At 36.0% G+C, this 27,563-nt stretch overlaps 1 long non-coding RNA gene across 1 annotated transcript; it reads left to right on the top strand.

Annotated features, from left to right (window-relative positions):
- The first annotated feature begins 18,806 nt into the window (after positions 1 to 18,806).
- LOC114394742 lies at positions 18,807 to 20,057 on the top strand. The gene is made up of 3 exons (XR_003662826.1): positions 18,807 to 18,903; positions 19,618 to 19,911; positions 19,996 to 20,057. It is a non-coding gene; the product is annotated as an uncharacterized LOC114394742 (long non-coding RNA).
- Positions 20,058 to 27,563: the final 7,506 nt, after the last annotated feature.

The following is a 27,563-nucleotide window of genomic DNA, read 5'->3' as shown; positions in this document are numbered from 1 at the left end:
TAACAACAACGCTGGTAGCGGCAATTGCAACCGCATTGGCTTCCATTATCTTCTTCACGCTCATCATGGCCTCCATCATTGTGGCCATTTTCTCTTTAATGGCCTCCATGTCGGCCTTCATCTTCTCTTGTATCTCCTCTACTTCACCCATTACTCTAGCTCTAGCACAAGTTCGGTGAGGACGCCGTAAAACATGTTTTTTTGATTTTTTTTTTTTGATAACAATGATTAAGTTCATTTTATTTTATTTTATTTTATTTTTCAAGGAAAGAATGCAATGAGCAATGCAACCAATGAAAAGCATGGATGTATGCGAATGATGTACAGTTGAAGTATTGCGAATTTTTACGCAGGATATGGGGTTAAATCAATTTAGATTTTCAACATGGTCCATGACATCTTTGTCAAGGTGAAACTGGAAGTAACAAGGACATCAACAATCCTAAATATGTTTGGCAGTAGACGAAGCAGTGATGTGACTCGATTCATCTTTTGCCCCAATTTTGCAAGACGGTTACTTCCATATTTCAACTTGACTTGATGAACCTTTTTATAAAAGCATGAGCTTGGTTCAACCCTATAATCCAAGGAATGGCAATTCTGATCGCCAATACTTCAACAACATCTCATAGGGATGAATGACTTGGGCATACTTTAAGCTATGCATGGAAAATGTAATTATGAAATTGAGATGCCCGAAGAAACACCATTTCCTAGTTAACCATGCATTAGGTACCATGTTCAATTATTTTGTTTTGTTGTTGTGTGTTTTTTTTTAGAAATGGGTTTATGATCCCAACATGGTTGGCTCATGGTGCCTAACACATGCAACTAAGAATGTAGTGTGAAGTTTCACGCTTCCCCTTTTTTGTTTTTGTAGAGGAAAACACAAGGATGAGCAAACATGAAAACAAATGGTATGCAATTTTGCAGATCAAAAAGTTTGTTGAACGCATATGCATGATGATGCCATGACTCATGCAAAATGTGAGGCTGGAATATGATAACGGACAATTGCAGGAACGATATGTTCATTATGATGTTATGAAGAGATGCTTATGCGATGCATGATATGAATGCATTTTACGGACACGAGAGCCCAGAAAATTATCTCTTCTTACTTGCGCATTTGGGGGCGCAGTGCCCCATGTGTACAATTAAGAAGGTGATATGGACCTTCCGGCTTCCCATGACAAAGGACGAGACCAACATACAATGCATGCTAGAGATAAAATGTGGGAGTGACTTGATTCGCACTGATTTTTGGAGTAAAAACGTGGGATAAACTCATTTTTTTCAAAAAGTTATAACTAGTCAAGATCTGAGCGACAATACAAACTTCCTAGCGGTTTCTAATCATATGGTCCATTAAGTCTATCATATGCTGACAATAGCTGAGAAGTCCGTGGATCTCCTTGGGGGCGGAGTAGGTGTCCGCCATTGCTTTGGCCTTGGCTAGCAATCGGGGAAGTTCTTGACTCCTGTTCAAAGTAAGAGCAAATCGGTCCGTCCACATTGTTGCCTCTTGGTGCAATGAATCAATTACCCTTTCCCTTGCTTCCCTTTCTGCTGATATCTTGGCGTACTCATCCTCTAGCCTTTGCTCGTGAGTCGCCACTAGATTTAGCTTCTCTTTGCACTTATCGATGATGGCCCACATATTCCCTTCAGTCTCGCTTAACTGTTGGGACAAATTTCTTTTCGACCTAAGGCAAACCTTTAGCTCGTCCTTCAAGATCATGCCTTTGACCCGTGATGATTCCTTTCACCTCTTCGGAGATCATGCCTTTGACCCGTGATGATTCCTTTCACCTCTTCGTTCCAAGGCTTCAGCTGTGGCCATATTGGCGTCCCTTAGTTCATCATACTCTTTTCAGACTTTGATGGCTATGGACTTGAACTTCTCTTCGACTACCCGGGCTCTTTCAAGCTCTGCCTTTAGGGCTTGTACCTCATCACTTTCTTCCGAAGCTTTAACCTCATCGTCTCTCACAGTCTTTAGATTTGGGAGCCAATCCAATCCTTGTGTTCGGACTCTCAGCCACTTATGATAGCCGCCGATGATCCCATTACTGCTTCCCCTAAGCTCTCTGTCCTTTCTTCACGCCGCATCCCATGCCTTGCGAACTCCTTGGAGTACCCTCGCGTTGTGGTCACCGAAACCCCGTGCGATGAAAGGCGTGATGCTTTCGTCTGATGGCACTCCTCTCATGGGGTAGCCAAGCTGTCTTATGGCGAGGACGAGATTATAATTAATACAACCCCTTGTTCCATCAAGGGAACATTTGGACATCCTTCGCATGAAGATAGAATCCTAATTCTTCCTTCCTTCTAGCGAGGGAACAAATTAACAGACGCCCCTCCATGCTAGCCAAGAGTTGGTCCCAATTCGCCTTTCCTTTTTCGACGCACGAGCGGTGACCTTGTAGCGGATAGACGGGCCTACCTTCTTGGAGAAAAGGGTGTGAAACCAGCCACACATAGAGAGCCAGTGCACAACAAAAAATTCTTGCGTCGCTCTTTTCACATCCCCGGTCGAACGTGTCATACATGGCCAAAATGGCGACGACCGGGCTTTCCTTGCCATGATGAAAGGCGAGGAAAGCGTCAATCACTGCTAGGTCCACTAACCCTTCCATATTCGGAAAGAGGACAACTCCAAAGATCAAAAGCGCCAAGATGTCAATAAAAGAAAGCCCATTCGCCTTGATTTTCCAAGGCCTTTGCCCTTTCCTCCAAACACTTCCTTGATACTCCGACTACCCCATTCCTATTTTGCTTTACCTGGTTCAACTCTTGTGCTGAGATTTTCACTACCTTGGCAACTCTTGTCGTGGAGGGATAGAACCAGAGAAAAGATATGGCTTCCTTCCTCCCAGTGGGCATCCCAGGATTTCTTCAAACTCTTTCACAGTCGGCACTAGCTGGAAGTCCTCGAATGTGAAGCACCTTAGGGGCTGGTCATAATACTGGGCAAGGGAGGCAATATGTAGAGACTTCTACCATGGCTAAGTCCCAGATTTTACCGTAATCTTCGCGAAAAGCTTGCCGTTGGAGCTGACCCATTAACTGCCCTAACTCCTTTAGACTGGTGGTCCCTAGGCTCTTGACCTTAACTTGATAGAACCTCTTTTTAAGTGAAGGCATTTGACTTGATCCCATGTTTTACTAAAGTGAACAAAAATCGGCGCGAATCAAAACTCCAACATCTATCATGGGTGGAATGGATGAATGCATGAAGAAATGCATATGACACAGATGCAATTTACGAATACGGGAGCCCGAGAAATTGTTTCCTTGTTGGATACAACGTTTGGGCAGCGTGGCACCCAACGTATGTTTTTAAGAAGGCGACACGGACCCTCCGTCGGTTTGCTAAAGTGAGGGGATCAAAGACGAAACCCACGCATGATGCATATGCGAAAGGCACAACACGGGGATGTACATAGTACGAAAATATTCACAAACAAATATAAGCAAGAGGGTATATGATACTTATGCATGGCAGTGTGAAAAATGGCACGCAGCGTGTTTGCTCCGTGCCCCTATTTAAGGGACCTATAAGGGAAATAGCTAACTAGGCTTTTAGTGATAACCCCCAAGGTAGTCATAACTCTCTTGATGGTTTCTAGAGGTATCATCCCCTTCGAAGAACATACTGCAGTAGTAGGGACTACTAGCAACAATATGTTTTCAAAGAGAAAAACTCTAGATGAGGGTTCACTGTAATCAAGCAAGTCGGAAACCTAGCATGATCACGGATTCACCTCCACTCCTTATGTTCCCACGAACCCGGGTATAGGGCCCCTTTCTCAACTCATCGTGTGTGCAAATAGTGTTAGTGTTTGTGTGCATCAAATGAATAAATATTTACCTCATGCATACAAAAAATGCACTAAAAGCATCAAAGAGTTATATATACAAGAACATAATAAAGGGAAACCAACAAAGGAGTAAGTCATGGCAAAACTTTGCACAAGATTAAATGGCCTAACTCTCTAAAAACATTCCCCAGTGGAGTCGCCAACTGTCGCAACCTACCCTTCGGCGGGAGGGCGACGCGTGACTCGCGGGATGCGTGTTCCACGAAAGGAATACGCGCGGAGTCGCCACCAACGTTTATTTGAGGAAAACGTCGGAAAAACTGGAAAAGATGCGATCTACGAACTTTTAAGTGAAAGGTTCGGGAGTTGTATTTACGCGCGGGGAAGGTATTAGCACCCCACACGTCCGTCACAAGGGACGGCAGCCTTTAATCGAATGTGCAAACATGACTTTGATTTTTACGTTTCCTTTTATGTCCTTATATCCTTTATACCCTTTTTATATTTTTTTCTCCTTTTGTGGTCGACAAGGGTGTTTCCCTTTGCTCCTACGTATTCCTCAATTGGGATGAGAAAATCAGACCTACGTAGTTCTTTCTTATGCGTGAATCAAGTGATTCTTTTTACTTGAAAGGTGATCATTTTAAGGCGTTGGACCTTAAAAATGACCCATTTTACTTAATAAGAAATTGAAGTGATAAACTTTCAAAAACCTATTTTTGTGGACGAGCTTGACTAGGCGAGTTGATTTTAGCCTTAGTTTCACCTTAGTTATTAGTCAATTCGATTAAGAATGAGAAATCCCAAAGAGAAAACGTCCGATTGATTTTTTGCTTTACTTTACTAAAAAATATTTTTTTGATTATTATATTATTATTTTACCTCTTTTTTTGATTTCCAACGTGGTTACGGCACGACCGAACGGTCGGAATTCATTTTAACCAAAATTAACAGATGATACAATTCAAACGATTGGTGGAAATTTATTTTATTTTTAGATTAAGCGAGAAATGACTTAAATAAATGGCTTAAGCACGTCAAAAGGGAAGAAAAGAAAACTGAAAGTAAACGAAATTAAAGTGAAAGTACACAAAACAAGAAATGAATTGAAAGTCTCGGATTCGAAAACTTACCCGTTGAAGAACGAAGAACGAACGAAGAACGGATGAAGAACGGTGAAGAACGACGAAGAACGATGAAGAATTTCCACAGAATCGCTTACGGAAGCGTTACAGAAGCACTTCGACTCGATTTTTCTTCACGAAAACGTGTTTTTTGCCCAAAATAGCCGAAATGCATAGCCAAAGGGGTCTTGAACATTTTGAAACAGCTCCCCCCTCCCCTATTTATAGAAAAAAAGGGAGGTGCTTGCCGCCCAAAGACTTAATGAAGAAGATTTCTAAGCGCACCCGAATTACTAAGTTCACCCCCCTTTTCGTATTTTACGGAAAAGTTACGGAAGCCTTACGGAACTGTTTTCGAATTTGATTTTCATCTTTTTTCTCTTCCCTTTCACCAATGTTAAGTGGAATATGCTTACCCAAGGTTTTCGGAAATTTTACGGAAGTATTACGGAAGCCGCGGAAGCCCCGAAAACCATTTTTCAAAAACGTGGAGGAGCTTGCCGCCCAGTTGCTTCCTCCTTAAGCAACCCAACTTCCAAAATGTTCTATACAACATATATCACTGTCAAGATTAAGAGTGAATTTTTGGATTATTTAGATTAGATATTTCGATTCCAAAATTAAAAAAAGGGATAGGAGATTAAAAATTGAAACAAAAAAACAAAAATTGGGTTGCGCCATACATATAAAAGAGTATACAATAATGATGTATTTGACAAATCAAATACCATCGTTTAATAATAACGAACCTTGGGGATTAATTGATAATATTAGTTTAAGGGCCTAGATTTGAATTGCTATTTACACCCCTATCTTGATAAGTTCACCCCCCTTACCTTTTTTGGTGATTCTTTTTTCGTAAAGTTACGGAAACTTACGAATCTCGTAACGATACTTGTTTTCTTTCCGTAATGTTACGGAACCTTGCGGATTACATAATCATCCCCTTTTTGACTTACGGAATGTTACGGAATCTCACTTAATTATGCAACGATGCTTCCATTTGATTTTCGGTGTGTCACGGAAACTTACGGATTGTGCATCAATATTTTTTGGTTTTCCGGCATGTCCTGGAATTTCACAAATTGCCTAATGATGGGTGCCAAGCACCTCACAAGGACCAAAGAAAGGTCGCATGTCATCAAGCAAAGGTCCCCGGACGAAATTAGGGTATGACAGTGCCTAAAAACATTGTTAGCCTTTTTCTTGGTTAACCTTTTCCTTGTCTCTCTAGCCTTACCTTACACATATTGGTGAATTGTTCTTTGTTGTGGCCATAATCTCTTGAATTGCCTAAGAACTCAAGGGGAATTAGAGTGGTAAAAGGCAAGAGTGTTTCATTAGAGAAAAGCCATAATTGTGTGATACACTTGAGTGGGTGAGGTATTCAAACAGTAACTATAATTGTCTTGTTACGTTTGATTTGTTTGTTTGAGATGCCAGGTACTAATCCTAATGATAGAGTGGGGCTTTCGCAATTCCAAATGCAAGCTTTGATGCAACATTTGGAGAGGTTAATGAAACAACGAGATGATGCGCTCCATGAGAGGTTGGATCAAATGGAGAATAGAGATCATAATGAAGAAGAAAGGAGGAGAAGAAGGAATGATGGTGTTCCTAGACAAAACCGAATTGATGGTATTAAACTCAACATTCCTCCATTTAAAGGAAAGAATGATCTGGAGGCCTACTTGGAGTGGGAGATGGAAATAGAACATGTTTTCTCATGCAACAACTATGAGGAGGACCAAAAGGTGAAGCTTGCCGCCACGGAGTTTTCCGACTATGCTCTTGTGTGGTGGAACAAGCTACAAAAGGAGAGAGCAAGAAATGAAGAGCCAATGGTTGATACATGGATGGAGATGAAAAAGATCATGAGGAAGCGGTATGTGCCATCTAGTTACTTAAGGGACTTGAAATTCAAGCTCCAAAAACTAACCCAAGGCAACAAGGGGGTTGAGGATTATTTCAAGGAAATGGATGTGCTCATGATTCAAGCAAAGATTGAAGAAGATGAGGAGGTAACTATGGCTCGATTTCTTAATGGTTTGACTAATGATATCCGTGATATTGTTGAGCTGCAGGAGTTTGTTGAAATGGATTATTTGCTTCACAAAGCAATCCAAGTAGAGCAACAATTAAAAAGGAAGGGAGTGGCTTAGAGGAGTTTTACCAACTTTGGTTCTTCTAGTTGGAAAGACAAAGGTAAGAAAGATGGGGCTGCTACTTCTAGTAGTTCCACACCTATCCCATAAAAAACTCACTCAAAGTCCCAAGAGGAACCCTCTAAAAGGAGTAGAGATGTGAAGTGTTTCAAGTGCCAAGGCCTAGGACACTATGCTTATGAGTGCTCTAACAAAAGGTCCATGGTTCTTAGAGATGGAGAATATATAAGTGAATCTGATGCTGAAGAGGAAGAGGAGAGTGAGTACGTAGAGGAAGAGGAGACTCCGAAGGGAGATTTGTTGATGATTAGGCGGTTACTTGGTGGTCAATTGAAGCATGAGGAGGAGAGCCAAAGAGAAAACATCTTTCACACTAGATGTTTAATCAATGGCAAGGTGTGCATGGTGATCATTGATGGAGGTAGTTGCACCAATGTGGCTAGTGCTAGATTAGTGTCAAAGCTAAATTTAGCTACTAAACCACATCCTAGGCCATACAAACTTCAATGGCTTAGTAAGGATGGGGAGGTGCAAGTGAGGCAGCAAGTTGAAGTGGACGTTTCCATTGGGAAATACAATGATAAGGTACTTTGTGATGCTGTTCCTATGGAGGCCAGTCACTTACTTTTGGGGAGACCATGGAGATTTGATAAAAGAGCCAATCATGACGGTTACACCAACAAGATCTCTTTCATGCACCAAGACAAAAAGATTGTGCTCAAGCCATTGAGTCCACAAGAAGTGTGTGAGGATCAAAAGAAAAGGAGAGAAAAACTTCTTCAAGAGAAAAGAGAAAAAGAAAAAGTGAGCAAAACACTTGAGAGTGAGAAAAAGAGGGAAACACTTGAGAGAAAAAAGAGTGAACAAAAGAAGAGTGAAACACTTGAAGTAAGGGAGAGCTCTTTAGCCACAAAAAGTGAGGTCAAGAGGTTGTTTCGTGCTAAACAGTCACTGTATATCTTGTTTTGCAAAAATCAGATTTTGACCACTAACACTTTTGATGATTTTGAAGTGCCTTCTAGTGTTAAAACTCTTTTGCAGGATTTTCAAGACATGTTTCAACCAAATGTGCCAAGTGGACTACCACCTTTGAGGGGAATTGAGCATCAAATTGATCTCATTCCGGGAGCTTCTTTGCCCAATAGGCTAGCCTATAGAAGTAATCCACAAGAAACCAAAGAGATTCAAAGACAAGTGGATGAACTCATTAGCAAAGGTTGGGTAAGAAATAGTATGAGTCCTTGTGCTGTCCCAGTGATTTTGGTCCCTAAAAAGGATGGGACATGGCGCATGTGTTCCGATTGTAGAGCCCTTAATAACATCACCATTAAATATAGGCATCCTATACCTAGGCTTGATGATTTGCTTGATGAATTAAATGGTGCATGCTACTTCTCTAAAATCGATTTAAAAAGTGGATACAATCAAATTAGGATTAGAGAAGGGGATGAATGGAAAACTGCTTTTAAAACAAAATATGGTTTGTATGAATGGTTGGTTATGCCTTTTGGCCTAACTAACGCTCCTAGCACTTTCATGAGATTAATGAACCATATCTTGAGAGAGTTCATAGGAAAGTTCGTTGTGGTTTACTTTGATGATATTCTTATCTATAGCACTTCACTTGATTTGCATATTGATCATTTAAAATCTGTCTTAACTGTGCTTAGAGAAGAACAATTGTATGCCAATCTTGAAAAATGCATCTTTTGTACTAACCATGTTGTGTTTCTTGGTTTTGTTGTGAGTTCAAAAGGAGTGCAAGTTGATGAGGAGAAGGTTAGGGCTATTCAAGAATGGCCTACACCTAAGTCCGTGACCGAGGTGAGGAGTTTTCATGGCTTAGCAAGTTTTTATAGACGATTTGTGAAGGATTTTAGCACATTGGCAGCACCTCTCAATGAAGTGCTCAAGAAAAATGTTGGTTTCAAATGGGGAGAGAAACAAGAAGAAGCTTTCAATGTTCTTAAGCAAAAGCTAACTAATGCCCCCATACTTGCGTTGCCAAACTTTCAAAAATCTTTTGAAATTGAGTGTGATGCTTCAAATGTTGGGATTGAGGCTGTGTTGATGCAAGAAGGCCATCCAATTGCTTATTTTAGTGAAAAGTTAAGTGGTCCTACCCTTAACTATTCAACTTATGATAAGGAGTTGTATGCCTTAGTACGGGCTTTGAAAACATGACAACACTACCTTTATCCCAAGGAATTTGTCATTCATAGTGACCATGAGTCCCTCAAATATATCAAGGGGCAAGGCAAGCTTAATAAAAGGCATGCGAAGTGGGTGGAATTCCTAGAGCAATTCCCTTATGTTATCAAACATAAAAAGGGAAAAAGGTAATATTGTAGCCGATGCTCTTTCTCGGTGTCATGCATTACTTTCTATGCTTGAAACAAAATTGATTGGTCTTGAATGTTTGAAAAGCATGTATGAAAATGATGAAACTTTTGGAGAAATATTTAAAAATTGTGAAAATTTTTCAGAAAATGGTTTCTTTAGACATGAAGGCTTTCTTTTCAAAGAAAACAAATTGTGTGTGCCTAAATGTTCTACTAGAAATTTGCTTATTTGTGAAGCACATGAAGGAGGTTTAATGGGGCATTTTGGGGTCCAAAAGACTCTAGAAACATTACAAGAACATTTTTATTGGCCTCATATGAAAAAGGATGTGCAGAAATTTTGTGAACATTGCATTGTATGTAAAAAGGAAAAGTCTAAGGTAAAGCCTCATGGATTGTATACTCCATTGCCAATTCCGGAGTATCCTTGGATTGATTTATCCATGGATTTTGTTTTGGGGCTGCCAAAAACAAGCAATGGTAGAGATTCCATTTTTGTGGTTGTTGATAGGTTTTCTAAAATGGCTCATTTTATTCCATGTAAAAAAGTTGATGATGCTTCCCAGGTGGCTGATTTGTTTTTCAAGGAGATTGTGAGACTCCATGGTTTGCCAAGGAGCATTGTTAGTGATAGGGACTCTAAGTTCCTAAGCCATTTTTGGAGGACTTTGTGGAGCAACTTGGGCACTAAATTGTTATTTTCAACCACTTGTCACCCACAAACCGATGGGCAAACGGAAGTTGTTAATAGGACTTTGGGAACTTTGCTTAGGACAGTTTTGAGGAAGAACTTAAAAACTTGGGAAGCTTGTTTACCCCATGTTGAATTTGCTTACAATAGAGCTGTTCATAGCACCACTAATTGTTCTCCTTTTGAAGTTGTTTATGGTTTTAACCCACTAACTCCTCTTGATCTTTTGCCTATGCCTAATGTTTCTGTTTTTAAGCATAAAGAAGGTCAAGCAAAGGCGGACTATGTGAAGAAGCTTCATGAGAGAGTCAAAGATCAAATTGAGAGGAAAAATAAAAGCTATGCTAAACAAGCCAACAAAGGGAGAAAGAAGGTTGTCTTCGAACCCGGAGATTGGGTTTGGGTGCACATGAGAAAAGAAAGGTTTCCGGAACAAAGGAAATCAAAGCTTCAACCAAGGGGAGATGGACCATTTCAAGTGCTTGAAAGAATCAATGACAATGCTTACAAAGTTGAGCTGCCCAGTGAGTATAATGTTAGTTCCACCTTCAATGTCTCTGATTTATCTCTTTTTGATGCAGATGGAGAATCCGATTTGAGGACAAATCCTTCTCAAGAGGGAGAGAATGATGAGGACATGACCAAGAGCAAGGGCAAGGATCCACTTGAAGGACTTGGAGGACCTATGACAAGGGCTAGAGCAAGGAAAGCCAAGGAAACTCTTCAACAAGTGATGTCCATACTATTTGAATACAAGCCCAAGTTTCAAGGAGAAAAGTCCAAGGTTGTGAGTTGTATCATGGCCCAAATGGAGGAGGACTAAATGGCACCACTTTGTTTCAATTTTAAAGTGTTTAGTTTGTCTAAATAATGGCCCAATCCTTGTAAAGTTGGCTGACCAAAAATATGTTTTGGGTTAATCAACTAAAAGGGCTTTGGTAGGTTTAGTTCAAGTTGTAATAAAGGCCCAATTGGCAACCTAGGCATCAGCCTTTTGGGAGACCAAATGGTGGCTGACTTGTTGGCTGTTAGGGGTGACTTTTGGTTGCCACAATTTCAGTTACACTCAGCCATTAAGTTTTTTTTTTTAATTCCCAAGGTTAATGGCATTAAGTTATTTTAATTCTAGGTTAGTGGGTCATTACTAAAATCTGTTGTAAAGCTTCTATATAAGCTAAACCATTTTATCAATAAACACAAGTTAAGTTTTATTCAGAAAATTAGAGTTTATCTCTTTTATCTTAGTGAGAGTGATTCTCCTAAATTCTTGAGTGATTCAAGAACACCCTGCCTGTATCAAAGGACTTTCACAACCTTTGTGTGTTGCCCTCGCCGAAAAGAGTGATTCTTTCCTTCCTTTCATCTTCAACCTTGTTCTTTCAAACCACAATTCTAGAAAATCCACTTCTGCCCAGAATTATCTCGTGGCCATAACTCCCGTTTTACGCACTCAAATTAAGTGATTCTTGAGTCTAAATTGAATTTCAAGACGAGACCTTTCACCTCGTTTTGGAATCACCTGATTTGGAGCCCTGTAGCTTGAGTTTTTGCCATTTCTATATTTCTGTCCAACCACCACTTAACCTACGTTTTCTCATCTCATTATTCCATTTTATGCCAAGAACCACCTTATTAAGACCCATGAAATTAACCACCTTATTCGTCATCCTTTCCTTAATCAATTTCCGCATTTTCCATCAAGGTTTAATCCTAGACGATCCTAAGTCAGCCCTTGTGCCATGAGGGTTCATATCACTAACCAAGGTGTCCATCAGGATAACAATTTTTGTTTTTTAGTCTCTGCCCTTACTTCTATTCTGACCCTTCTCTATGGGGATGGTCTAGTGTAGGGTTATTGTTTATTTTTCCACATAATCCAAAAATACTAAATAAGCATGATAATTAGTTACTTATTATTGATTCTAATAGAAGTTGACACAACTAATCTAGTCTTCTGCATACATTATTCATAGCTTAAGATTTGATTCTAGATTTTCCCAATTGGTAAGCAATATATTAATTTTTATTTTAAAAATGTCATTATAATATTTTATTTTTAATTTTGTAGATATGACATAACTATATTTAAGGAATTTTTATACATACAACCCTATCTAGATTTATTTACTTTTATTATTTGACTTTTTTTTCCTTTTATTAGGATCCTAATTGATATATATTCTTTTATTTAAACATGACTTGTATCCTATCTAATTTTAAGGAATGAAATCACGTATTTACTAGAATATTTCAAAAGGTTTCGAAATGACTATGATAAGTGAAAAGCACGTTGAATCCAAAATTTCAAATATGCATAAAATTTCCAAATAATTTGGAAGATGAAACTGTAAATCATCATGTTATTAATACAAGATGACATCACAAGTTGACAACTTGAGATGATTTATTAAAACAAGATGACATCACAAGTTTCACTAGTCAATTCAAATTATTAGCAAACAAAAGGGAAATACAAGGAATAAGGTTTGAATGCATGGTCACAAGTTACGTAGTGTCAAGCAACCAAGTTATTCAACCTTATAATAATCTACCTCGTCACGTTGATGTCGGAAACAACAACCCATCCAAAAGATGTTTGATCCAAAGGCAGAACTTGGAAGTTTAGTTGGTGAATTGCATTTTGTATATTTTTTTTATCTCCCATGTTCTTTTTGTATCCATTATATAAACCAGTAACATAGTACACAAAGTTGTTGTCATATCCCCACCTTCTTGGGTTGCTCAATGCATAACACCTAGTCCAACCATAAAACAATGCAAGGCCTCCTAATGTTTCCAACTTCACAAAAGTCATGGTTGAGAATCAATTTTGTAAATATTAAATATTTTCTGGTGTTGACAACCAACCAACTAAAGTTGCTCGTCATGATTAACCAACTTTTTTTTATCAACCAAAACAATTTATTAATGAAAAGAACTGGTACCAAAAGTACCTAAGGCAAAACCAAGATAGTAACAATAAATATTCCCCTGACAGGGGAATCAAAGAGGTTAGATTCTATTAACAAGCACAATACATAAATAGGATATAACCCCCACCATAGACCACCTACCACTGCTACCAAATAATCTTCAACATATATAACCCCCACCAATGGTATTCTTGTGGACATTAAAAGCCTACCACCTATTGACTGAAACAATCAAAAGCCAACAAATTCTGTACATATAAATGCATAGCCCACCAATTCCGATTCATCAATGATTTGCGCAGATCATAAATTCCATGAAGAAAGAAGACAATTGCATGTCGCCTTGGCCCTCAAATCGCTCCACTACCATATTACATTGTCACCTTTAATTCTACAAACGACCACCAACAACACCAACACCAATGACATTTTACTCTACGATACTCCAGTAGCACCAAAGCAATGCCTTACAATCCAACAACACCAACACCAATGACATTTTACTCTACGATACTCCAGTAGCACCAAAGCAATGCCTTACAATCCTACAAGATGCCAATGGTAGTGACTAACAAAATTCTAGACATGAGATAGATGCAATCCCTTGGATTAATGGCTCACTACTGAAAGGAATAATGAAAGTTCTTTACATTCCCTACAAGCCATCCTCAAGTAGTGATTATAATGTGTTGCATAAGAACATTTTTATCAAACACAGTTCCAGAAAATAAATAGTTATTCCTATAATTGTAGGTGCACCATATTGTTGCACACACACCATTTTCCATCTTTCAATTTCACCATTTCTACACAATTTGGATAGAGCTTGATGAAAATGCCCCCGGATGTCATTAGGTAGAATCGTGTAGGAGTCCAACCAAAAATACCTTTTTTTTTTTCAAATAACTTCTACCTTAGGACATGACAAAAGAACATGCTCAATGGTCTCCAAATGATCACCACAAAAAATGCATAAAAAGATCATTGAGATGAATATTCTTTTATGAAGATTTTCTCTAGTTGACAGTCTTCCAAGCATAACCTTTTAAAGAGAGTGAGTTACTTTAGGTGGAACTTTGATCCTCCACATTTGTGACATGGTTTGATCCTGTTCTCCATCCACTCTCAAGTCAAGTAGACCTCTATAAGCTAAACTCAGAGTAAATCCCATTAGATTCAACTAACCAACGCCAAGCATCTAATTCCCCCTTGTGCAATATTGTCGAGCTCAACAAAAAATTTAGTTGTTGAACTTGTTGGGATTCCCATTCAAACCATCTTCGCCTCCACTATAAATCCCAAATCCACCCCTCATCTTCCCACACCACCACATCTCTAAGACTCCCTTATTATTTTATGGAGTTTGCAAACAACCTAGGGAAGAGATAAGCAAGTGGTTGCTCACTAATCCAATTGTCATGCCAAAACCTAGTTGACTTCCCCTCACCTATTTTCCACACTAACCTTTTATCAAACCACTTTTCCTCCTTATTGCCTCCACACATTTTCTTAGGTCACTCCACCAAATGGATTCTCTATGTCACCCCCTTGGTCCCTAAGACCCCTCTGACCCCATATTTCAATTCTAAAACTTGTGCCCACAAGCTATCAGTTTGATGAAAAATTCCCCACCTCGACTTTTCAAGTAGTGAGTCATTAAAGATGATATGTCTTTCACTCTATGTCCCCCACATTCTTTTGAACAACATATCTTTCTCTAGCTCACCCAAGAAACTTTCTTATTCCCCTCCTCACAACCCCACAAGAAGTCTCTTTCTTTTATGATAATCTTCTTCACAACCTGACCCGACATCTTAAAGAATGATAAAAAGAATAATGGAATAGATGATAGGATGAAGTTTATCAGACTTACCCTCCCAGCCAATGATAGAACTTTGTGCTTCCACTTTGCTAATCTCCTATTAATCTTCCTTAAGATTGGTGACCAAGTTTCTTCCAACCTTAGGTTTTCTACCATTGGAATCCCCAAGTAGACAAAAGGCAACGACATCAACCTGTAATTTAAAATGTGAGCAAAGTCCTCAAAAGTGTTTCTCTTAACCCCTACTCCCCCAAAGGAACTTTTGGCAAAGTTCACTTTAAGTCCCTAGACCTCAACATGCTTTTGATAGTAAAGAAATTGCTATATGTAGCCTCACCAAAGAAAATGGTATCATCGGCATATTGCAAAAGATTTATCTCAATGATGTTCCTACCAATAGGAAAACGTTGAAACAATTTTTTTGCACAGGCCTCCCTCATCATGCCACTCAACCCTTTTGCCATAATGGTGAATAGAAATGGTGTCAGTGGGTCACCTTGTCTCAACCCTCTCTCCAGCGTAAACTCCTTTGTGGGACTTCCATTTACCAACACCAAAACTATAGTGGAAGTCAAGCATTGTTTGATCCATCCTATCCACTTCTCCAAAAAGCCTAGTCTATGTTGCATGTATAGCAAGAAATACCAAGATACTGAATCATATGCTTTCTCATAATCAACCTTGAACACCAAACATTTCTTATTTATCCTTCTAGCCTTATTAATAGCTTCATTTTGCCTTTTATCAATCACTCCTAGCAAAACACCTTTAGTTCTCCAGGATAACAATTTTGCTAGAATCTTATACATTCATCCCACTAGAGATATCGGTCTATAATCCCCTAAATTAAGTGGATCATCAATCTTGGGAATCAAGGCAATGAAGGAAGAATTGCAACCTTTAAGGAAAACCCCATTCACATGGAAATCATGTAAAAATCTTTTAATATCATCCTTCAAAATACTCCAAAAAGATTTGATGAATTTGAAATTGAATCGGTCTAGCCTAGGGATTTTTGAGCTATCATAATCCCATACTACTTCCTTGATTTCCTCCTCCTCAAAGGTAGCCATCAACCTCTCATGGTCTTCATGTGAAATATGAGGAAAAAAAGCATCCCATCTAGAGAGGGTCTATGACTTTCCTTTTCCTTAAACCTCTCAAAGAAAAAGTTCTTCACCTCTTCCTTTACTTTGACTGGCTCCTCCACCCAAATCCCCTCAATGTTTAATCCTCTAAGGGCATTCTTCCTTCTTTTTCAATTAATGATTGAGTGGAAATATTTGGTGTTGCAATATCCCTCCAATAACCATTTGAACCTTGCTTTTTGCTAGAGAAGAGATTCAATTCTTGTAAGGACCCTCTAAAAGGATTCTTGTAACTCAATTCTCCTTGATAATTCCTCCTCTATTAGTGGTTGGCTTTCTTCCTTTGGATCCAAGCCATTGAGATCTTTGATAATCTCCTTATGCATTTTGTGTACATTACCAAATTATGTTGCTTTCCACTCTTTTAAGCACCCTTTCATACCCTTCCATTTCTCTTTTAACACGAAAGTCCAAAAACAAGCTATTTGTTGTAGGTGTATTTTTCAAATTTAAAAACTTCAAACTTGAAGAATGAAACTCCAATACTCCTATCTCAACCTTGCTAGTGATAACATATATGTTGTTGTGCAATATCAAACAACTAGTGACTATCCATGATTTTTGTTGTGTGAAACAAGTAACCCTACCCAACAAGAACTTCGAGAGTGATAAATATGCAAACTTTGATAATGATTGCTCAATCTCACAATAATAAATTCTTTTTAACCCTTGACAAAAGCAAGAAAGCAATTACAAGCATTTGGAAAAACACCTTTAAGTGCTAATGTATTGATTGCCTTCATCCTTCTTGCAGAAGGATTTATTAATAGAAGTTTATTTTTTGCGGCTTCTACCATAACCATATATCCATTAGAATACCCTAAAAATTGAATTCCTCTAACACAACAACAATTTAACACAACTTTTTGTTCAGATATCCTGAAAAGAGAAAATCATTAATAAAAAATGAAATTTGAATGATTAATGGTGTCTGAGATGTCATGAAATTAATCCAATAACTTTTATGAAATATCCACCAACTCTTGCACACTAGGGAAAATTGAAAAAGGTCATCAAAATCTAGTTTATGGGCTATAATATCCAATATATCCCAAGAAAGTTCATTATTCTCTTCTATCTTTTTCTTAAGTTTTCCTATATATCACAAAAAAAGACAAGACAATTATTAGTGATTTCCAATATTAATGAAAGAAGTATATATACATTTTCATTTATATCTATTTTGGGATACAAGAAGATAAAAAAGAATTCACCTCCTAGTTTTCCTAGATAATATTTGAGCTCAAAATGTAATATCATCTTCATTATGATTTTTTTGTTTTGCATCGTTCGTGATCATGCCAATATTTAGTAAACAATAGGTATCAATTTACTTATCATCACACAAAAAACAAGTTTCTAATCAAAAGCATGAAGTATTAACAATAAATATAACAAGTAGTGAGGAAAAGACATTTAATTTTGCAATTATCTCTAGTTATTTTTTTTAGTGAGGTTGGTTATAAGTGAATATTGATGTCAAACTAATATTGAATGTAGTTGACATTGCTTCTGCACTACTACAAATATGTTATTCTACAACGTGCCTTCAACTACGGTGTTCAAAAAACGACGTTATTTTAGATGCGGTGGCATTTTAGTAAATAGAAGATTTATTTCAACGACATTTTTATTAAGAATGATGTCATCTGCGCATGACAACAATGGGTTTAATTAACACTGGCGTTGAACTGCACTACCCTAGCTTGTGTTTTCCCTAATAAAAAAAGCTCAAAGCATATCATGAAATCCCTAAAATGTTCTGCGGCCAATCGCAACCCCCATTTACATCGACGCCGATAGGGACTCGCTCCACGTGGCATCCGCTGACGAGGCCATCTGAATCGGACCGCCACTGGCATGGCTCAGTTACTTGAACGGAGCCTCCATTGTTGACACCGCAATTCGCTCCAGTGCTCAGGTAAACTCTTCTTCACTCACTCCCTCTGCTTTTCATTTTTTGTCTTTCGACTTTCGTTTCGATTAATCGAATGTTGACGTGTGTCGTTTGCGTTATTAGGCTATTCACCGTGGATATGGATACTTTTCGGTGAGTGCTAACTTCGCCAAACTTTGTGAAAACAGTGGTCTTACGTTTATAAGGCCTCTTGCATGTCTTCTATTCGAGATATGGGTGACTAGAGGTATCGTATAGGTAAGTTTCATAATTCATTATGAATGTGTCTTTAGATTATCAATCTTTTTTTTGGTATGGATTGTGGCAGTGCATCTAAGAGAATAATGGGAGCTGTAGGTGTGCCTGTTGTGCTTGGATATCATGGGAGGATTGATGTGGTTTTGTAAAATAGAATTGAGAAATATGTAGTGTAATTAAGTTGTCCTATAGTTTATAACTTGTGTATTCTGTGTCCCTTCGAGGGCTTTTACTTTCCATTGACTGTTATATTGAAAAAATGCCTGTTCATTTTCTTCTGATTCTGCCATTTCCTGGTCCCATATACTCTCAACAACTATGCATCTTGTCCTCTCGTTAAATTTGTATATATATGTTTGATGGCCTGATAGAATTTTGTTTCTGTTTTTCGATTAACCTTTGAGCTACTCTGTCTGATAATGCAATAGGAGTAATCTTTTTCATTTTTCATTCATGTGAATCAGATGTGATATTTTGCTTGCTGGTCTTGTAGACTGTATAATTGCCAAGTGACTAATAAATAGTCATAATATTTATGGTGGCTGAGGATGCATCTTTTCTTCTCATTGACTATATATTACTTGGTAACACTTGTAGATGGAGTTCATGCTTGAAATCGTATGTGACATCAAGAATAACAAATGAAAGCCAAATGAGGACTCTGCACATCACACTCGGATTAAGAAGTGGTTACAAAAGGTACCCTGTCTCTAATTTGTGTTTTGTGGCATTGTTTGTCGTTGAAGTTTCTTTTTGCAAAGATATTACCTGTTATGTTTCATTATAGTTTTTTTCTCAAAAATAAAATAAAACATTACCTTGTACTTTGCTAAAAAGAAAGCTAAGTTATATGTTGGTTGTGCTTTGCTAAGGCAATCCTTTTTTTTTTTTTCTGGATAGCTTACTTGGTCATCTAAGAAATGATGTTCCTGTGGCCGAGCATCCTTGCTGCAAATGCTACTGTTCATAAGACCAAATAATGTACTTTCTTTAGAGCTATTCAAACATATATAATTGAAGATCCAAGCTTAGGTATTATGGTTTAGGGAGTGTCTTTGACCGTTGAAATTCTTGGCTTGTTGAAAGACAGTGTTGAGTTCCATTCTTACGATGCAAGTAGTTTCAGAACAGATGATCTTGTAAAATTTTCAAAGGTTTTAAATTTCTTCACAATATCAGCCTCAATTTTTTTTTGTCTTTGTTAAAAGAAGATTCATACTCTTGTTTACTAACTTTCCAGACTTCATCTGCTTGGTAGCTCTCAAGTTGATTGATTTCTACATCTTTTAGTTGTTTTGTCTTTTGCACAGCATATGTATTGTGAAAAAGATACTTGTGAGCCTCATTTGAATTGTTGTTATTCAAAAGACTTTTATATGTCCTTCAAATTCTTAATTTAAATTTTGTTTTTAGTTAAGAGTTGATGACATTTTGATTAGAGGGTTTAAATGGAGCAAGTTACTTGATCCTGACAAGAAGGGCCAATGGTGGTTGTCTGGGGATGTGGCTTCTTCAACAGGTAATGTTGAAGAAGTTGCCAACAGAATAGACAAGGATGTTCATGAAACCCAAAGAATGCTTCAGCTCGCCGCTGCTCAAAAGATGAACACAGATGCCCGAAGGGAAATCTTTTGTATAATAATGAGTGGGGAGGACTATCTTGATGCATTTGAGAAGCTTCTAAGATTGGAGTTACCAGGCAAGCAGGTAAGTCTTTCATTTCCTTCATTTTTTTAAAACTTTAGTAATGTTTTATTTCAATTATGCGGCCTTCTATCTTGTGATATACAGGACAGAGATATCATGTGGGTTCTTGTGGAGTGTTGCTTGCAAGAGAAAGTTTTTAACAAGTATTATACAATGTTGGCTTCCAAGTTATGCGAGCATGACAAAAATCACAAGCTTACTCTATAGGTATTAATTTTCTCTCCTTGTAGGATTTAGATGAGAACTAAATTGTAGAATTGTGTAGTATTTGCTTCATGAGTCAAAGCAGTTACATTTTATCACTACTTACATAGAGGAAAAATATGACAAGAAGAGCATTTGTTATGAAAAATATAAGGAGTGCATCATAATTGTTGAACTGTGAATTGATAGACGCACCTAATTTTCCCATTTTTTTTATCTTGAGAAATTATATCTTTCGAAAAATTAAGCTTAGTTACTTACATCTTATGATTTTTTAAAATGAATGTAAAATTAACCTAAATTTTTTTTATATAAGGTTGAATATAATTCTTAATCTCTGAGCACTCATACAATTAACTTGGTAGGAATATCTTACGTTTAAATTCTTCTGTATTGTTTTTTTTTTATTTTATCTTGCTGCAACTCTAATCATATTTTATATATAGATTTACATCGTCTACATGGGTGATAATCCGAAGGGCATGGAATCCACAGAATTACTTCACACTAGCTTGGTTCAAAGTGTCCTCGGCAGGTCACATATTATTACCTAATAACTCCCCATTTTTATTAGAAAACATCTAACATGGCTTCTTATATTAGTTTCTTGTTAACTATATTTCAAATTATTTTTTTACTATAAATAATTAATTATAGTTCCAAATTAAATGGCATATATCCATCCAGAAAATTTGCAGCAGATGCTTTGCTGCACAGCTACAAGAGGTATGCTTAGGTATGTCTTGGCTGATTTTGTGGCTCATAGTTGAATTATTGTGTTCTTTCTATTGTTTGTACATTGTAGTTTAATATTAAGATTCTGAACTTGCACTTTTCATTATTAATGGAAACTGAGTCTGTAGAGTAAATTTTTTATGTTAAGTTATTTGAAGGAGTTGCCTAATAATTATATTTATTCATTATTACTAATATAGATAATTTTGAGTACTCATTGTTAGGTTTTAATTAATTATTTGTTGATTATATGTATTCATTATGCATAAATAAATAATTTGAATCATTGATTCTCAGTTTTTATATATAAACAATTATTAGATCAAGCATATTGATTATTTAATATGCAGGTTTTTGGTTTTTTCACATCAGTGCTGCCAAGGGAAACGATGTTGAAACCGCAACTTATTACATTAGTGCTACGACAAGAAACGATGTTGAAATCACAGTTTACTACATCGGTGGTTTCACTAAAACGATGTAGAAAGTCGTGTTTACTACATCGGTGTTGGCGTAGCCACCGATGTGGAAACCACATGTTACTACATCGTGCCTTAGAAGACAGCGTTGTAGAAATTACTGTTGTTCAACAACGGTAAGTTTTGGACCGTTGTTGAAAGTTTTTATTTTCATCTATGTTACATTCAAAGACGGTTTGGCACCGATGTTGAATACCCAATTCAACCGATGTTGAAAATGCGCTTTCTAGTAGTGCTGTCTAATAAAATTATAGAGTGACTTTATAAAGGTGCCCCTAGGTACAGAGAGTAAGTTGGGTATATAACTTATGTTCACCAAAGAACATTTAGTAAATATGACAAATCCTTCTACTATCTAACGTAAGCCCCTATCTTTCTATCTATTTTCATCAAACAATTTTTGTAACTATTTCCTAACTAATTAAATAATGTCATAATTTCATGATTTTATTTTATTGTTGTTCCATTTAAATTTCACCTTGTCCTTAATAAGAAAATTATGGATTCCCATTTGTGAGAACTTTAGGCATACATCTTCCAATCATGTTTCATTTGTATGAGATATTTATTTAACATTGTATTGTATCCTTATCAAATTATTCATGTATTGCTAGTATAATCTCTTTTCATTATAGGGTATGTTATTTACTAATGAAGGGAATTAGTAATATGATTGTTTTCATTGGTATAGCCTTTGTTAATGGAAATTAAACTATTGGTATAAAATTTCATAATTTACACTCATAATACAATGCACTCTCTTATAATGTTTAATATAATAATAGTATATTAATAATCTAGATCTACTAAATTATTTGTTTGTATGATGTATCATATCGTGAGTGTAAATATATAATGTTTATAATAAATTTTCATTTTCATTTTACAAATGAAAAACCATTGCCAAATCATTAGCATATGGTTTCTTTTTGTGTGTGTGTGTTTCAATCCTAACAAAAATTGGTTTGTTACAAACCACTTTAGATCATGAATCTCTTTCCAAATTAACAAGAGAAACTTGGCATTAAGGCTTGAATTGGAAACTTATCTTAATGAAATTTGTACATAGCTCCTCCTCTATTATAGTGATAATGTACTTTACCTTGAGCTACCTAACTAATAGCCCTAACAATTGTTTCACTTCAAAGGACAAAAACATAAGCCATCTAAGCCTCAAAATCTTGAATTACTTATCTATTAAGTGTTTGCCTTAAGCTGGTTAATCTTTCCTACTTGCTTTCTTAAACTTTCTTCTCCAAAATTATGGAATTAATGGTGAAGTAAATACTCACTATTTAGATCAAAAACCTTCTTAGAAAAAAACTTAAACCAAAGCACAACATTAATTGCAGTTTATACTAATGGAAGCTTGTTAAACCATTTTTTTAGTTAGACAAATTGCACCTCAAAAATAAATTTTGGCCTTGCCTAATCACCATAAGGGTCAATATCATCAAAGATGGATAAGTATACCTTGTTTGCCCATGAACAACTCTCTACATCATCACACATAGATTCATTCCCTTCAATGTAATCTTTACCATGCTTGGTTATGTTACAGTGTATCTACATGAGTGGGTTATTTACTAGTGTCTTTATCCTTCCATGCATTGCATTGCTTCTAAATCTATCTTTCAAGAAGCTTCTTGTTTATGGTTAAAGTTAGATTCCAAAACTCGAGAACTATGACTTTAGATCAAATAAAAGATTATCTGTAAACTCCAAAACATGATTGGCACCACCTAAATTAATCCTCAAAAGATATTTTACATTCATTCCAAAATAGTGAAAAATGTTACAATTTAATCTCGTAAGCAAACATAACTCAATCACATTAACATTAGTCCTAAAAGTAGGACTTTTACAACTTTTTTCTTAATTTAATAAAGAATGACCAATTTAATTACACTTTATAATTAAGGAACTAAATTGATATCAATTGTTTTAAAAACAAAAATGAACAATCTTGTATTTTTTTTAATAAAAATACGTGTTTATTCAAACCAATAATAAATATTTAGTTAAGTCATGAATTTTAATTCATGCATAATTATGCGGTCATTAACTTCTTTATTTAAGAATAAACCCACCTAAGGTACAATATGAACCTTGAAAACTTGCAAGATTTCAAAATAACAAACAAATTCACTCTAACCTAACAAACAAGCGAATGAAATTTTAAAAATATAATTGACTTACTTGGAAGGAAAAATAAAGGGCAAGTGTTGATATCAAGCTAAAGTAATTATCTAATGACATATCAGTCTAACTGAAGAGGTATTGAGTAGAGGTATTTCCAAGTTGGTTAATGATGCACAACTTCAGCCCATTGTTGGTCCGCGAGGTGCCCAGGTTCCTAGCCACATTCTATTCGCGGATGATGTGATGCTTATTTTTCGAGATTAAGTCTGCAACGAACTTCTGTTATGAAAAAGTATTTTGGATTTTGCCATGGGCAGTCTCCCATTTGTATCTGGGAGTTCCTCTCTTTCCGGGGCGTCCATGGCAACAACCTATAACTAACCGGATTAAAGCTAAGCTTTCAAAATGGAAGGGATCCTTGCTCTCTATCATGGGAAGGGTACAATTAGTTAAATTTGTAATTCATTGCATTCTTCTCTATTCATTTGATGTCTATTCTTGGTCTGTGTCATTGTTGAAGCAATTTGATTTATGGATAAAAACTTTATTTAGGCTGGGGACATTCATCAAAGAAAATTAGCCATGGTGGCCAGGCAGAGAAGTATGTTCACGTGTCATAGCCTGGGGATTGGGCATTAGTTCTCTTCAAAGTATTAATAATGCAGCTACGTTGAAGCTAAGTTGAAATTTTTTTATTCTCTAAGGATCAATTGTTAGAAATTAGGAGAAGATAAACTGGTGGATTATGATAAACATCAAACATGAACTTTTAGGTTAAATTGTCAAGAATATAAAAAAGTATGACTGTAGCAAAATCATATCGGTATCCATGGATGACTACAAGAGGAAGAAATAATTGGGCTCAATGATCTTCCAAGTCTTTATGTACAATCCCTCTTCATCTTCTCTAGAGATAGGTGATAAATGTCAAATTTCCTGGATTTTTATATGTATTTTGTGACATTTATTTGACATAATCAAATTAATTTTAAATTCAATTTTTACTTTGTCTTAGGTAGAATTTTATGTTTTAATTATTTTTAATGAATTTTTAATAGTTTTTTTTAGTAATCTCCCACTTAAGTGCGAGAAATTGAAGATAAAATCTAAAAAAATCAAGAATAAGATATTTTTAAGGATAAATCAGTTGAAGAAGAAGATAATTACTTGAATTAATTAGAGATATTATTTATTTGTAATTTCTTGTGATTATCTCCTTAATTAAACTTAACTACAATTTCTATAAATAGGAAGTTAGACATTTATTGTAACGTGTAGAAGTCCAGAACAATTATTAGAATTATATTTTAGACTTCCACCTACTATATGTCTTCATTGTTCCATTAGACACTCTTGGTTTATTGTATTATTTTTATGAGTGCAATTCCTTCCTCCTAGGAAAGGAAAGGATGAACCTTGTTTCGCTTTAATTTTGTCAATTCAATACTTCATTTGGACTTTTTTTTACTTGTTTCTGTACTTTATGGTTTTAGAGATATGATTCAATTTGGTTATGAGTTCAATGCACTTATAAAAAAACATGGGAAATTTCAACGAACAATTTGTAGGCAATGGAAAAAAAATGCAAAAACACAAAAGCAGAAGTGCAGAATCTAGAATGGAACAAAGTTTTGTAAACAGAATATGAAACATATTTAATAACATCAATCCAATTCACCATACGAAGTAATTCAAATTATCACAATTGCTACAAATGATGTTTAGATTGTGAAAAATTCAGTCAATGCCATTAGAGATAGTTCAATTGAATTAATCCATAAATTCATTGAGATTGCACAATAGATTGGAATATCATCCAAACAATCTGTAGAAAATGAATCCATAACCTAATTCATTTTCACTCCTAAGCACATTCATAATCATGAAAATTGAAAATAGGATTGAAGAAGAAGAAGATGAACATTCACACAAAATTGAAATACTAAACCAGAACTCAAATTCAGCCTTGCTTGGATTGGACCCTTGGATTGATTGTTTGTTTAGCCTTCCATGATCATCACCAGTGGAAGAGCAACAAAATTTATTCAAGAAAAAGGAAGAATAGAGTTGAAGAGAGGAAGAAGAATGAAGAATAGTTGAGAGAAAAAGAGAGAAAAAAGTTTGATCCTAAATCTTGCACCACTAGTTTCTAAATCTATGTACAAAATGAAGTAACTATCTAACTAACTCTACTAACATATACAATGACTAATAAGAAGGACAGGATAGGCCTTGATTAGGTCCATCCAATGTATCTATTTAAACTAATTACACAAAGCAAAGACCAAATTCGCAACCCAATTATTCAAGTGAAGAGGTTTTGACTTCGAGGCCTAAAATGACACTCAAAATGACAGAATTGGCCCTAGCTTTTTTCCTTAGCTTTCTAGGGACTACTTACATGATCCATTTGGAGTTTTGTAGTGTCCTCTAGGCTTACATAAGGCAAATAGGTCAAGTAAGCACACAAATTTGAAAATAAGCAACAATTATCAACTAAGCCCAATTATTTGCTTAAGACCAAAACTAAGTTAAGGTGAAAAAATAAGAGTCGAAGAGAGGTCAAATAAGCTAAGAATAATAGAAAGATACTAAAATAAAAATGGTCTATCAAATTCCCCCACACTTTACCTTTTGCACTCCTAGGAAAAACTAAAAGAAAGACTAAGAAAAATCAAACTAAAGTAAAACCGCAAACTAAAAGAAAGGTATGAACAAGACACACATATTTTCAATGGATTCTAACAGTCACAAAATGCAAAGTGGAAAAGTAGTCAAGTCAAAATTAAGAATGTACATAGAAATCTCTCAAAGAACAACACTCAACCTCACCAAATGTATATGGGTTTGTGTTTACACTCAAGCACTATGTGAAACTAGCACATTAAAATTTTGACAAGACTCTAATCCATTCAACTTGAACTACACATGCATCAAAAGATCAAATGGGCTTTTATTGGTTTGTAATGTATGGCTTAGGTAAGAGTGAATATGAGAATGACATTTAGGCTAAAACTAAGGAAAAAGAGAGGCAATGAGGAGAAAGCCAACAAGTAAAAAAAGGGGTAGGAACAAACTGGAGAACAACAAAATAAAAATAAAAAGAACTTACAAGAATGAAAATGAATCACACTTTTTGCATTTTTTTCTTCTTTTCTTTGTTTGCAAATTTATTTTCTTTTTAAACTTTTGCTTTTTATACTCCCATTTTTCTCTTTTCTTTTATTATTATTATTTTTTTTTGTTTTTTTTTTCCTTTTCAACAAGTCACAAGAAAATGAAATGACGAAAATGAAAAAGATGATGAAACTCAACAAACCAAGAGGGGGAGGGGGGTGAATTGGTTTTCAAAACAAAACAAAATTTTTAAAACTAGAGTTACAAAAAACTTCTTTTGTATGGATCGTATCATAGAGCTTTTCATAAATTGAACTCAATCAATACTTAATCAATCCACCCTTTTCACAAAATCCTTTATTAGAGTTCTTTCTTTCACTAAGATATACCTTGAACCTTTTTGAAAATTGATTAATACTTGAATGAGAGATAATCCAGTTATCTAATCGAAAATCAGAATTAGATTTTCACTATGCATAAATAATCCTTAGAAGCAATCACAACCAATCTACAGTTCCCATCCTGGAAAAAGAGACTTAGGCACCCAACACTAGGGTCCTTTGTTAATAAGAGCCTAAGAGAGCCTACTCTTAGCCCAAACTAGAAACACCCATTCTAGCATGCCCTAAGCGATTCATGCATAAACAAAAAAATGTGTAACACCATACATGAAAACCATGAGTAAAGATAGTCACAACCTGATCAATCCTTTCCGCAAAACCTTGCTTGATTGAAGAGATGTTCTTCTTGAACTCAAGAAAGTGACACAACTCACTTATCACAAAAGATCTTCACAATCAAAAGATTTAGAGGTGTGAGTTACTTCTTCTAAAAAAATTTCTTCTCTTTTTTCTTTAACTAATAATAGTACATGATCTTAGCTTATTCTGAGGCTTATTGTGTTATTTTTGAGATTTTGAGATTGTTTTGAAGAGAACACAAGCTGGTTATTTATAGAGAAAATAATTATATCCT

This window comes from Glycine soja, chromosome 18 (assembly GCF_004193775.1).
Source record: "Glycine soja cultivar W05 chromosome 18, ASM419377v2, whole genome shotgun sequence".
Classification (NCBI taxonomy): domain Eukaryota; kingdom Viridiplantae; phylum Streptophyta; class Magnoliopsida; order Fabales; family Fabaceae; genus Glycine; species Glycine soja.
The sequence above is the reverse complement of the archived record's forward strand: the minus strand, read 5'-3'. Positions and strand labels throughout refer to the sequence as shown.